At 36.6% G+C, this 12,708-nt stretch overlaps 1 protein-coding gene and 1 non-coding gene across 4 annotated transcripts in view; one reads left to right on the forward strand and one right to left on the reverse strand.

Annotated features, from left to right (window-relative positions):
- Positions 1–12,708, forward strand: part of LOC108155045 (furin-like protease 1) — a 165,118-nt gene that overhangs the window by 47,560 nt on the left and 104,850 nt on the right. Inside the window, exon 2 of one of the 3 annotated variants that reach the window (XM_033389268.1) lies at positions 4,296–4,351. The exons of the other annotated variants lie outside the window; for them this stretch is intronic. The gene's annotated coding sequence lies outside the window, so the exon portion shown is untranslated. The remainder of the gene's footprint in view (positions 1–4,295; positions 4,352–12,708) is intronic. 3 annotated transcript variants of the gene reach the window in all.
- On the reverse strand, positions 1,122–1,193 carry Trnaw-cca. The gene has a single exon. It is a non-coding gene; the product is annotated as a tRNA-Trp (tRNA).

The raw sequence follows: 12,708 nt of genomic DNA on the forward strand, positions 1-12,708 counted from the left end.
AATCAAGGGTATATTGTTTTCATGGAAATTATGAATAAACTGTTTGTGGGGGCTTCTAGGGGCTTCAATTTCAAAGATTTTTAAGGAAATATTTGAAGTTTTCTTGTCATCAAATTTTTCTAATACCCAAAATTTGCCTCGAAAGAATCGTTTCTAAAGCTATTTGCTATCCTAAAACCAAAATTCATACAAATTTGTGTAAAACCAGAGTCAGGATCGCAATAAATAGATATTTTGTTTGCCAAAAATTCAATTTTTTCCATTAAAAATCTCAAATATTAGTTTCAATCAAAGTAAAGGGTATGCCCCAGTCGTAACACACCACTACAGAGCATCTTTGCATGGCTACAAGGTACGGGAGTACATGAGGGGGGGAGGCAACATGTGCACCCCGGCGTATCCTCGAAAGAAAACAAAAGTCCCTTCCAAAAAGAAGAGGAAAAAAAAACCCAGCAAAGCAATTAGTACAGGATGACAATAAGTCGCAAGATTTTACAACCTTAAAGGGAATTTCCCGCCCCGAAAATCATACGAAATTCCTTCTAACTGGCAGCGAATTTTTACTAAATTTTTGCCACCTCAATGACCACAAATTATAAATTTAATAAACCTCTAACCGACAATAAAAATAGCAATAGATTTGTATAGACATTTTAAGCCCCTCATCACGAAACCACAATATGGGGAAATGCTGGAAATTCACTGTTTTTCCGGCCAAAAAACTAATAACAAATTCAATAAAAATATTTCATGGAAAGGGAATGAAAAAACCGAGAACAAAGAAACAATTGAGTATGAAATATTTGTGTTTAATGCTTTTTACTATCGAACCGCACAAAGCATGGCGGAATTCAATCAAATGAACCAGGAAAATGGCAAGAAAAAGGGAGACAAAGAAGGATTGAGATTCGCGCTATCGTTGCGCCACAGAGTCATATGGAAAACAGGAGTTTTAAACCCTTTGATGAAGTTTTAAATGGATTGAAACAGGGAAGAAAAGGTTAAAATATACTATTCGAATGAGGAGACTTACACTACACCCATCTAAGTACCTTTGATTCCTCCTGGATCGAAAAAATAAAGATCTTTACAAAAAACAAAAAATTTTTTAAACCAAAAGTTGACCCCGACGTGATTTGAACACGCAACCTTCTGATCTGGAGTCAGACGCGCTACCATTGCGCCACGGAGTCTCAGGTGTTTGTCATTCATTTAATACTCAATATAAACTAATGATCTGATAAGATATAGTACTCTCTAGTTCGTACCCTCCGCTGCACCATCTATGATCTAAACATAGAACCAATAATCAATCAGCGGATTTGATAAGACCACGATTTATTATATATTGCTTTGATTTATTTATTGCTCGTATTTTTTCTTGGAAATTATGATTGTGGTTTGTCATTCTGCATTAATTAATTCGGTTTTATTGGGAGGTATTTACGGCTGTATCGATTGGGATTTGGTGAAGAATCTTTGGGAATATTTTTATCCTAAATGAATCGGAGATGGTGTAAAAAGTTTTCGGGGTTTTTAGCCGTTTCATAACAGATTAGTAGCCGTATTCTTAACCGTTTAATAACATGTTTATACCCGTTAACCTGATAACCAGTTAAAGCCTTATCAAACAGCTAAAAATAAGAAAAATTATATATATTATAAAAATAATAAAATAATAAATAATAGTAGAATAATAATGCATAACAATAAAAAAATAAATAATCGTAATATAAAACATATAATAATAATACGAAAATAATAATAAAATGATGAATAATAGTAATATAAAAATATTATATTAAAAATATAATAATAATTTAAAATAATAATAATAATTTAAATAATAATAATAATTTAAAATAATAATAATAATTTAAAATAATAATAATAATAAATAATAATATAAAAAAATAATAACATAAAATAATAATAACATAAAATAATAATAATATAAAAAAAATACTACAAAATTATAATATTAAAAAATATTAATATAAAAATATACATTAGATATCCACAAAAGTGTTATATATCATAATTTATTTGAAAAAATAATGCTCCAAAATGCAGAAATTGATTCCAACTCGCCCAAAAATTCCAACCAGCCTTACAATCGTACAACAAATACTGTATGATGCATTAATAAGCATCAGATATCCGCTCGTTCAGGGTCGTGCTCTTCACAGTTTTCGAGGAATGCCTTGATGAAGTGCCCGGACTCGCTAAATACCCACGCCCGGACACTGATGCCACCATTTCCCACAGCATCGACGAAACGGAACGAAACGAAACGAAACGAAATGGAAACCGTTTGAGAAATGCCGCCTTGTAGTAATTACAAATGCCGGCGAATTATTTACAAGGCACGTACACGCCCGCCCCCCAAGACAATGGCAAAAAATAATACAGAGAAATCTTTGAAGAGAAAACTTTCGGTTGAAAGAAATGAAAATAATCTTTGGAAGGAATGGAAAAGGGAAAAACAATGCCATATATAGAACAGCAGCATGATTCATGAATGAAAAGAAATGTTAATTAATAAAAATACACGGCTCTAAGAAACAAAAGGAAATTCATTTGCATGCAAATTGGCAAGCCCACCGAAAAATAAATAAAATAAGAAAAAAGGGCATGGGTAAATTTGTAATTACCCCAGAAGATGCCTTGGCAACAGGTTGGGGACAGACGCCACCCACCCCGAGGGCAGCGAACCACTCGGAATAGTTATATAAGCCAACATACAAGCTGGCTATCAGGAGTTGCAGGGACACAGAACTCCTTTCAGTTGTGGCTGTTGTCAAGTCAATTGCGTAATTAACATTCGCAGGAGTAGCCGTCCCGGACTAGTGCAGAACTACAGTCGAGGGCCGAAGGAAGGGCGGTCGGTAGAGGAGGCCTGCCTCCTTTCGTTTGCCAACTACTCAACCTAATTGAAATTTTGGACTAAAGCCAAACAGCAGCATGCAACAAGAACGAGCCCTTTCAGGCAACATCTGTATCTGTATTTGTATCTGTAATTCATAATTTTACATGAGTGCCCACACGCCCACAGCCCCTCTGCCCCTATGCCCCTCTCCATCTATCTCTTTATCTCTGTTTTGCGGACTTACTTGTGTGGTGGCCAGGACTACTCCTCTTGTCATTAGCATATGCTATTTCAGCCTTGGCAAATAGTTGAGAGCCGCCTCCTTCACTCAGACAAGATGGCTAACCAAACAACAGGAACATTAACAGGAAAGGATGAAAAGATCAATGGGGAGACGGAAGATTGGATACCCTTAAAGGTATTTAGTGTCAGGGAACCACTTCAAGGAAATAATATATAAAAAAAGCCACATTTTTCAGTGGAAAAGATGGAAATTCAATCAAATTTAGAGGCATGCAGCAGTGCTATCGGCTAAGAAAACCGAAAGATATAGTATTTCTAGGGAAGATATTTTGATAAAATATATCCAGAAACCACTTCAAAGAAAGAATTTGTAAAGCCACATTTTTCACTGGAATGTATGGAAATTCAGTCCAATTTTATATCATGCAGCAATGCCCATCGGTTTTTATAGAACCGAAAGCTTAGATACCCCGAAAGATATATATTCTTAAGGAAAGAATATCTAAAGTAATAGCCAAATTTTTCACTGGAATGTATGGAAATTTAGTCAAATTTTATGTCATACAGCAGTGCCCATCGGTTGCTAAGAAAACCGAAAGATATAGTATTTCTAGGGAAGATATTTTGACAAAAATATATAAAGAAACCACTTCTATTATATGGTAAAAGTACGTCAAGAAAGAGCCAGATGTGTCGCTGCGAAAGATGGAAATTCAAACAAATTTAAAGTCATGCAGCAGTGCCCATCGGTTGCTAAGAGACTGAGACACTTCTTTGCTTGGAAAAAGACGGAGGAACGTGCCAATGAAAGACTGTCAATGATGGAAAATACCTGCTTCTCCTGCAGAACCAGGTCTACCCTCTTGATAGGGTATCACTCAACAGCAAACATCCTTATCCCAGCCCTTATCCTTGGTGCTGTTTCTGCTAGACTAACAGTTCAAATATAACGTGCATAATGCTTAATGAGCATTTAAAATTCATGGAAATGTTGAATTCAATATTCATATTTCTATATATTATTCAATTTGTTGCCATCGAAGCCCTTAATTGAATTGCTGGCAAATTTTAACAGCAAATTTGTATTAATTAATTGTTTTAGAAATTCATTTGTGTGTGTGTGTGTGTTTGAACTGCTTATAACGCTTCAATTAATTCTATTTTATATTCTTTCTCTTTAAAGGTAAGCCACAATTCAAGGAGAAATTTATTTAAGGAACGAAGCGATGATTAAAAAAGGTATGGACTGGGGAACACTGCCTTTTGGGATTAGGAATCTAAGAGTTTTGAGTTATTTGTGGTCTTGAAATAAGTTTTAATGCTGCATATTGCTCTTAAATTCGCTCTTCTCCGAGAGAGCACACACACACTGCACGGGGAAGAGTGAGAAAGAGAGAATGAGTAAGCGCTTTGAAGGTTAAATTCAAGATCATCAGCGGAAAAATGTTAAAGATACATGATTATAAGCGAATGGAGGTTTTTATTGGGAAAACCCGATTAGTAGCCGTTTTAAGACCGGATAAGATACAGGATTATAGCCGAATGGGGGTTTTTATGAGGAAGAAATATTTATTACCGGTTCAAAACCGTTTCATTACAGATTTTTCCCCGGTTCATAAGCGATTTTTACCCACTTCAGAGGTTTTGACCGATTTATAACCGATTCGTAGCCTTTTCAAGACCGATTCCTACTCGGGCTTTTAACGATTTACAACTGATTCTTGCCTGTTCAACTACTGGCTTATAACAGACTTTTTTATGTTCATTTACCGGTTAAAAAGTGATTCAAAATCGGTTCATTACCGATTTATACTCGGTTCATAAACGATTTGTACCCACTTCAGAGATTTTTACCGATTTATAACCGATTCGTAGCCTTTTCAAGACCGATTCCTACTCGAAAACGTTCCATTGTCGATTCATGCTCGGTTCATAGGCGATTCATAACTGATTCACAACCTATTCACAACCTGTTCACAACCTATTCACTACCGATGCATAATGGTGCCTCTGATTCGAATGCCTTATCAGCCTGCAGTGGCTTTTCTTTGTTGGAGTGCCTATCGAATATTGGGGTCAGGCGGTAGAAAACCGCACTCGTGGGACCGCACAAAATATACATAGTACATATTTATTAATTATTTTTAATGGCAGTGATTCACGCGCCGCGCGTGAACGCTTAATGGGGAAATGCCAAATGAGAAGTCGCGCTCGCGATGTGGTGCTTAGCGGCTTAGTGGGGCCACCCCCCCCTTCGCCCACCGCCCCCACCATTGGTAATTACAAAACGAGTACGCAAAATATTTAAATACCGCCCAGCACTTGGAGAGTGTCGAGAGATTTTTGACATTTGAATAATAAATATTTCGATTAGCGTTCAATTGAGTGCAACTAACTGTAGATGAGAAATCCTCTTGTGGCCACTAGAACTGTTCTCTGTGCTCTGTTCTGTTAATTGAATTGCTCTACAAAAGAAAAATCACGAAAATACAGTTCCAGTTCCATTAGGGTGGGGGGTTCATTAGGGTCTTTGGAGATGACGCCTTTTTGGTGATGATTTTTCATTAGCGTGGCGCTAATTTGTTGTGTATCTGATATCTGGCGGCCTGTTTTTGTATCTGTTAATTGCCCCGATTACCGCATGTCGTGTCAGGAAAGGTTCAGCAACCCATTCGCATCATCATAATAATTATATAGGGGCATATCTTTATCTGTTTACTGTCTTAGATAAGATGGTTATATTCTAGAGAACTGCATTTACATTTTCCTCTGTGTTTGTCGCCATAATTCAATTTTAATTATGGGCTAATTGGACTCTTATTAAATGTAGATTTTTATATTTTATTCCATTATTTATATATCTCCAACAACAACATCATCATCATCATTATATAGTACTACTCGCCGAATTGATTATCAGCAAATTATTTGACATTTCTGTGTTCTCCCGGGAGATTGGGCATTGATAGGCCCCCGACCAGCTCTCAGTCTCTCAGTTTATTTTTCAGTTGTGTTTAGACCTTGCGCTTAGCCGGTTCAAGAGTGAGAGAGAGACAGTTGTCTGTGGGGTATGTACCGGTTATTGCTGGAGATTTTTCATTGTTTATTAGAATTTTCTTTAGAAAATAATCAGTACAAGGGTCAGTGCACTTTAAAATGATGATTACTGAATGCTAATCTTATCGTACTTGTATTTTTTGCTATAAACTAAATCTAGATTAATTAAAATTATTCTTTTTATGGGCTTCTTTCAATAAAAATTAATTATTGTGTATTTTTAAATATATTTTCTTTCAATTAGTAGAATTTTAATGAATTTTTGCTTTACCAACACTGTTTAGAAGTAAAGTTGGCCCTTTCAACACTCTTAAGTAGCATTGTGGCACTTCTAACACTAATAACGAGCTTTGCAGCACTGTTTAGGAGCAGTGAAGCAGTATCAAAACTGTTCAGTGGTATAGCACTGCTTTAAAGCCCTTCGAAAAGCTGTAGAAAGACTAAAAGAAACTACCAAGCATCTTAAGCAGTGCATTCTACACGTGACAGGCTTTAGAAGCAGTGCATTTAACACGTGTCAGGCCTTAGAAGCAGTGCATTTAACACGTGACAGGCTTTAGAAGCAGTGCATTCCACACTTGGAAAGCAGTAACACTTGTTTGCCGACTCTCCAAGTGGTTTTCCCCCACACATTTCCGTATATTTCTCTACTCATCTCCATTGCCCATCAATTCTATAAGCAATAGCCAACCCATAAACACTTGTATTTTATCTCAAGCGTGAAATGTATCTAATTTTATGCAAGCAAATAAATCTAACGATAATTTGATGGACAGCCTTGAAGAGGCTCTCTTTAGTCTATAAATAGTTGTAAAAACCGAAACTTCCGCCTCTTGACATTCAATTGCAAAAAGCAATATCTTTAAACCGATTTTTCGAAATACACTTCAAGGCCCGTCATAGCCAAGGCCACAATTGCTCATAATTAAAACAAAGACAACAATTAAAGTGGTCTATAAAGAAGTGAACGAACGGAGAAACGAAGCGGACCATGATGCGCATTTCAATGTCAAAAGATGAAAAATGAGGGGCCACAGAGGCACAGAGGCACAACTCTACTGCGATGAGTATCTGTGTGGAAAGGTCAATCTTTGCGCCTCTCAATTGAATTGTGTAACTCGAAAAATGTTTAAATATAATTAAAGTCCGGCAGCTGGCCGCTCAAGAGGTTGCTTTTGAAGTTTGTGGAGGCATGAGGAGGCTTTGAACTTTGATCTTTGAGAAAATTAATGCATAGAGATGCCTTAAATATGAGTATTGTGATATCCATTAAAAGTAGCTTTAAATTGGAATTTTCCCTGGGTATTTTTCCACCTAAATGCACCATCATCGGGCTTTAATCTATTTCCATGTGACCTGCTTTTGGATTTTCGAGTTTTTCCTACCTTCTTTTCGAGTATGTGAAATGGCAAACACTCTTGAGATGCTTTTTCACTGCAGCATAATTTTCAATTGCAGTAGGAGGCGAAGGCGAAGGCGGAGAAGGAAATGCCTTCAAATTCGATTCGATTTTTCCTGCAGGTGACACAGAAAGGAAGAGGTAGATCGGGGTAGGGAAATGTGGGAAAAGGCATTCCATTTGCTCTGATTTTGAGAGCTCCACAAAATGAGCAAAGCAAAGCAAAGCAGGAGGGCAGCAGGGCAGGAGGTTAGAGGGCACGAAAGGATGTCGTCGTGTCGTGACGGATGTCTAGGGTTTCCCCTCAGTTTTGTCAAATCGTTGCCTTTGGGGAAAAGTCTCTGGCACCGTGCTAGACAAGCTGTCTTCTTGCCCCCTCCCTCTCCCTCTCCCTCTCCCTCTCCCTCTCCCTCTCCCTCTCTCTTTCTTTGGGCCATATTTAATTACAACAATTGACTTTTACTTTGATTTGTGGCTTTGGCCAATTGCTATTTCGGGGGGCGTCTAAAATTGATCAATTCATTCTGACATTAATTGATGGAAAATGCAGATACAAATTCGTTCGACATTCATGAAAATTAATGCGAAATCCATGTATGTATTTGTGTGAAATTCAGTGGGGAAATTCATGCCATTTGAAGAGTTTAGATACGAGTGTGTAGTAGTTTATTGGAAAAAGAGGTAGTGTGGAGTAGGGCTTACATAATTGACTGCTGGACAGATGGCATTGACTGCTTACTACATAATAAATTTAATTGAAAAATTAAATATTAAACAAATAAATGAAATATACACAAAAATTAATTAAAATTAAGTTCAATTAATAAAAGGAAATTAATAAATAAATGAAGTAAATACAAAAAATAAATAAATAAACAAATTAATAAATGCAGTAAATAAAATAAATAAATAAATGATATAAATAAATAAATGAAGTAAATAAATGAAATAATAAAAAATAAAATATATCAAGTAAATAAATAAAAAAGGTAAATATTTACCTTTATTTTAATAAATAAAAAGGTAAATATTTACATAAAATTAAATTAACAACTAAATTCATTACTTTAATAATAATTAATAAATATTCTTGCACTGAATTCGTATGTGAATGCACTGCACTTCGTTTTCGTGCTAATTAACTGCTTATCGGGTGCCAAAATGCTGCTTAGCGGAGGACTACTGCTTGCAGAATTGCATATAAACTGCTTCAAGAACTTAATGCATTGCTTCTGAGACGGCTGTCACTGCTTCCAAGGCCTAAACTAAGGGCTTGTAACAGCTCCAGTGCTTCTAAGAGCTGATAAAGGGCTTTGATTACTGATACATTGTTGCCAGGAGTTAGAGGACTCCTCCAAGGCATGATGCAGTGCTTATAAGAACCGATCCCAGGGCTTCTAAGACTGATCCACTGCTTCTAAGACCTACATACCGCTTGAAAAGCTGATTGCACTGCTTCTCAGGCGGATCACAATGCTTCTAAGACCTTGTAAACTGATCCACTGCTTCTAAGACATGATCCCAGTGGTTCTTAGACGCAATACCAGTGCTTCTAAGACCCTATTCAGTGGTGTTAAGACCTTATCCACTGAACCATTGCTTCTAAGACCCGATTATATGGCTTCTAAGACCCCATTCAGTGGTGTTAAGACCTTATCCACTGATCCATTGCTTCTAAGACCCGATCCCAGTGGTTCTCAGACCAAATCCGAGTGGTTTTAAGACCCTATTCAGTGGCTTTAAGACTGATATCCCGCTGCTTCTATGACAAATCTAAGCGTTTCTCACACTGATCTATTCTCTGTTTCTAAGGCTGAGCGCAGTGCTTCTAGGATTATATAAGCTGGGTCTAAAACTGTTTTTATATCTTAGACTGCTCTTAGTGCTTTTCAGAGTAATTCCACTGCTTCTAAACGATTTTCAACGCTCAATGCAGATCCCTGAACTGACCCTCTGCTTCACCTTGTAGCCTGCACAGCTTGCTTGTATCTAAAACTGTAGATTTTCAAACAGTAAAGTTGTAAAACTGTCAATTCTTGTGTGTTCTTAACCACAAATGGTATTAATTTTCTCTCACTTCCCACAGCACACAGCAGGTGGTGGTGTTATACGTTTTTTGCATTCATTAAACCAATCATTTATTCGATTTTCAAGTGCATTTTAAGTGAGTTTTAAGCGAGTGTCAAGTGATTACCAAAGAAACCCCACCAATTGTGCTGTGACCCAAATGATTGGCGTGCGAGTGCTCTTTTGATGTGGGGAAACACCTCATGAAATGGTATCTAGACTTCGAGAAAACGTTTTGTTAGAGTTAACTGCCTAATCAAGGTTTGATTAATGAGGCTCAAAGGCCTCATCCGCCATGCACTTCATTTGGTGGCCCGCCATGGAAATTCCGTGTCGCATTTAGCCACAAATTGGCAGCCATCATTGGGTACGGTACCAATTTCCCGCCAAACTTTTTTCTCTCCTGTCTCCTGGTGGCTCCCTCCAAAAGCCAATTTCGCACAAAAGCCACAAATAGATGAAAGCCACAGAGAGACGCGAGGCAAAGGCCAGACAAAAATGCGATGGGGCTTAAACCAGAGAACCAGCCACAGATTCATTCGAATGACAGACACATGAAAATAATGCGTGCCATTGGGCGCCGCACGCACACTGCCCTGGCACCCCCCTTCACCACCCCGACCACCCGCCGCAGAACCCAAGCGTAGCCCATATCCCAATTACAAATCCCAAATCTGAAAGCCATTCCCCCCAGAAATATTCCCCCCCGCACAATGAAGACTCTTTCCAGATCCTGGTTTTGGGCACTGTTTTTGGGGTTTCAAATTAGCATTCATGTTGGGGGATATGTGTGCTATGCCGTGCTGTGCTGCGAGGAGCGTAATTACCAAAAGGACAACAAGGCGGCATGCGGTACCAGTTGACAGGAATAGCCCAACACCCGAACCCTCCGCCCCCACTTCCAGGCAGGGGTTGCACTTGCACCCAAAAACGTTTCTCGAATTGCATTTCTCTGTACACCCGGAGAAAAAAAAACCATAAAAACAATATTTAATACAAAAATATTTAATAAATAAAAATATATAAAAATACATATAAAATTAATATATAAAAATAAATATATAAAAATAATAAATAAATAAATATACAAATAAATATTAGAATAATATATAGATATAAAACTACTAAATAAATATAAAAGAAATATAAAAAAAATAAATAAGTATGAAATAGAAATATATATGTAAATATCATAATAAATCGTCGATTTGCTCCGAGATTAGAAATTTTGGAAAAAAGGAAAAGTTTTCCCTACAAATTAAATATTAATTTGAAAATATTTGATTTAAATATATTTTATATTTAAAATAAATATAATTCACATTTGAATTAAATATTTTCAAATTTCGATATTGTTAGTGGTTAATGGTTAAGTGGAAATACCTTTGATTTAAATATAAAACACTTTAAAATAAATATTATTATTAATTTATACTAATATTAATATATACTATTTATACTATTTTCAAAGTGTTTACTTATACGTATTTAAAACAAACTTAATTATTTTTGTATTTAAAAACCAAAATTTAAAATTTTGTATGTGTGTGTTTCCCCTGTACTATGCCACATTTCTCTGAGTGCATGCAGTCTTGCAGTCAGTGGGCCCACAAATTCAATTGCTTGTCAATCATATAAATGACACCCCTAACCCCAACACCCCCAGGCGGAACTCTCCCTTAATTGTTTTTTCTTGTTGTTTTGTTGTGGTTTGTGTGTGTGCAGGGGTGTGGGGGGCTAAGATTAACCCTTTAATCCCCTTTCGGCTGTCAACTGCAGCTACATTTTATCCGGTAATGTTTAAGAATTATCCAGCCACAGCCACAGCAACAGACCAGTGCCCTGCCTGCCGCCTGGTCTTTCAATCGTTTATTGTGGTTCCTGTCCCTGTTCCTGGGAATTAAGTGAATTGTCAATTTACTTGTCAATTGGGCCCACGCTTTTAGCCCCCTCCTTGAGTGAAGAGGACTGGCGCAGGGTGGTTTCTGCGGTGCATTCATTGGGTCAATCTCTGGCGGCATTAGTTGAGGTTTTGCAGCCCCCCGGAAACGGAGTTTATGTGGGTCAAAGTTGAGGGAACTTTTGACAGGCGATTACTGCATACATTTATAGGAGAGGGTTGATTGAAGCCGAGCTGAAGTTTAGGCAGTGTTTTTTGGAAATATTTGCCTTTTGTTTGGAGAATTTTCTAGCTTTTGTAGATTTTTAAAAGGGAGTTAAATCAGTTTTCTACGAATTTCTCAGGTTTTTTTTTGGTTGCTTTTTTAGGGGAATATATAGATTATTTTTCGGAAGAATTTTTGATGCATTTTTAGACGAATTTTTGAGGGTTTTTTATAGATAATTTCAGAGGAATTTTTATCTGAATTTTTGTTACGAATTTAACAGGATTTGTTCTGGTTTTTTTTTGGCTATTTTTAGAGGAATATTTAGATTTTTGTTTGAAGAATTTTTCATATGAATTTTTATAGAATTATTGGAGCAATTTTTAAAGGGATTTTAAGGTGATTTTTAGACGATTTTTTATATAATTTTAGACGAATTTTCGAGGAATTTTTAGATGAAGTTTTTAACGAATTTTACAGTATTTTTTGGAGCAATTTTTAGAGGAATTTTTGTGGGATTTTTAGACGAATTTTGCAGAATTTTAAATATCATTTTAGACGAATTTTTGAGGAAGTTTTAGATGCATTTTTTAACGAATTAGTTTTTGGAAGAATTTAGATGCATTTTGATGGAATTTTTAGATGAATTTCTAGTCATTTAGAGGAGTTTATAGATGTATTTTTAAAAAATATTTTCAGAATTGTTAGACAGAGAATAGGCACTAGATTATCTTACGAGGTTCCACGAGTAGTTTTCGCCATAGAAAATCATGTGATATTTCCGTAATCCATTCATAAATCTCATCCTTTTTTTTTCGTAACCGTAACCGTAACCGTAACCGAGACCCCTCCGTGCTGCCAAGTGGTGGGGCTAGGCGGATGATAAACCTAACTCCCAAAAAATGGAATCCCCTTTTGACAGCAGGCAGCACCAGCGATGACAGTGGGAAAGGACACGACAGTGACAG

Source organism: Drosophila miranda, chromosome 2, assembly GCF_003369915.1.
Source record: "Drosophila miranda strain MSH22 chromosome 2, D.miranda_PacBio2.1, whole genome shotgun sequence".
Lineage (NCBI taxonomy): Eukaryota > Metazoa > Arthropoda > Insecta > Diptera > Drosophilidae > Drosophila > Drosophila miranda.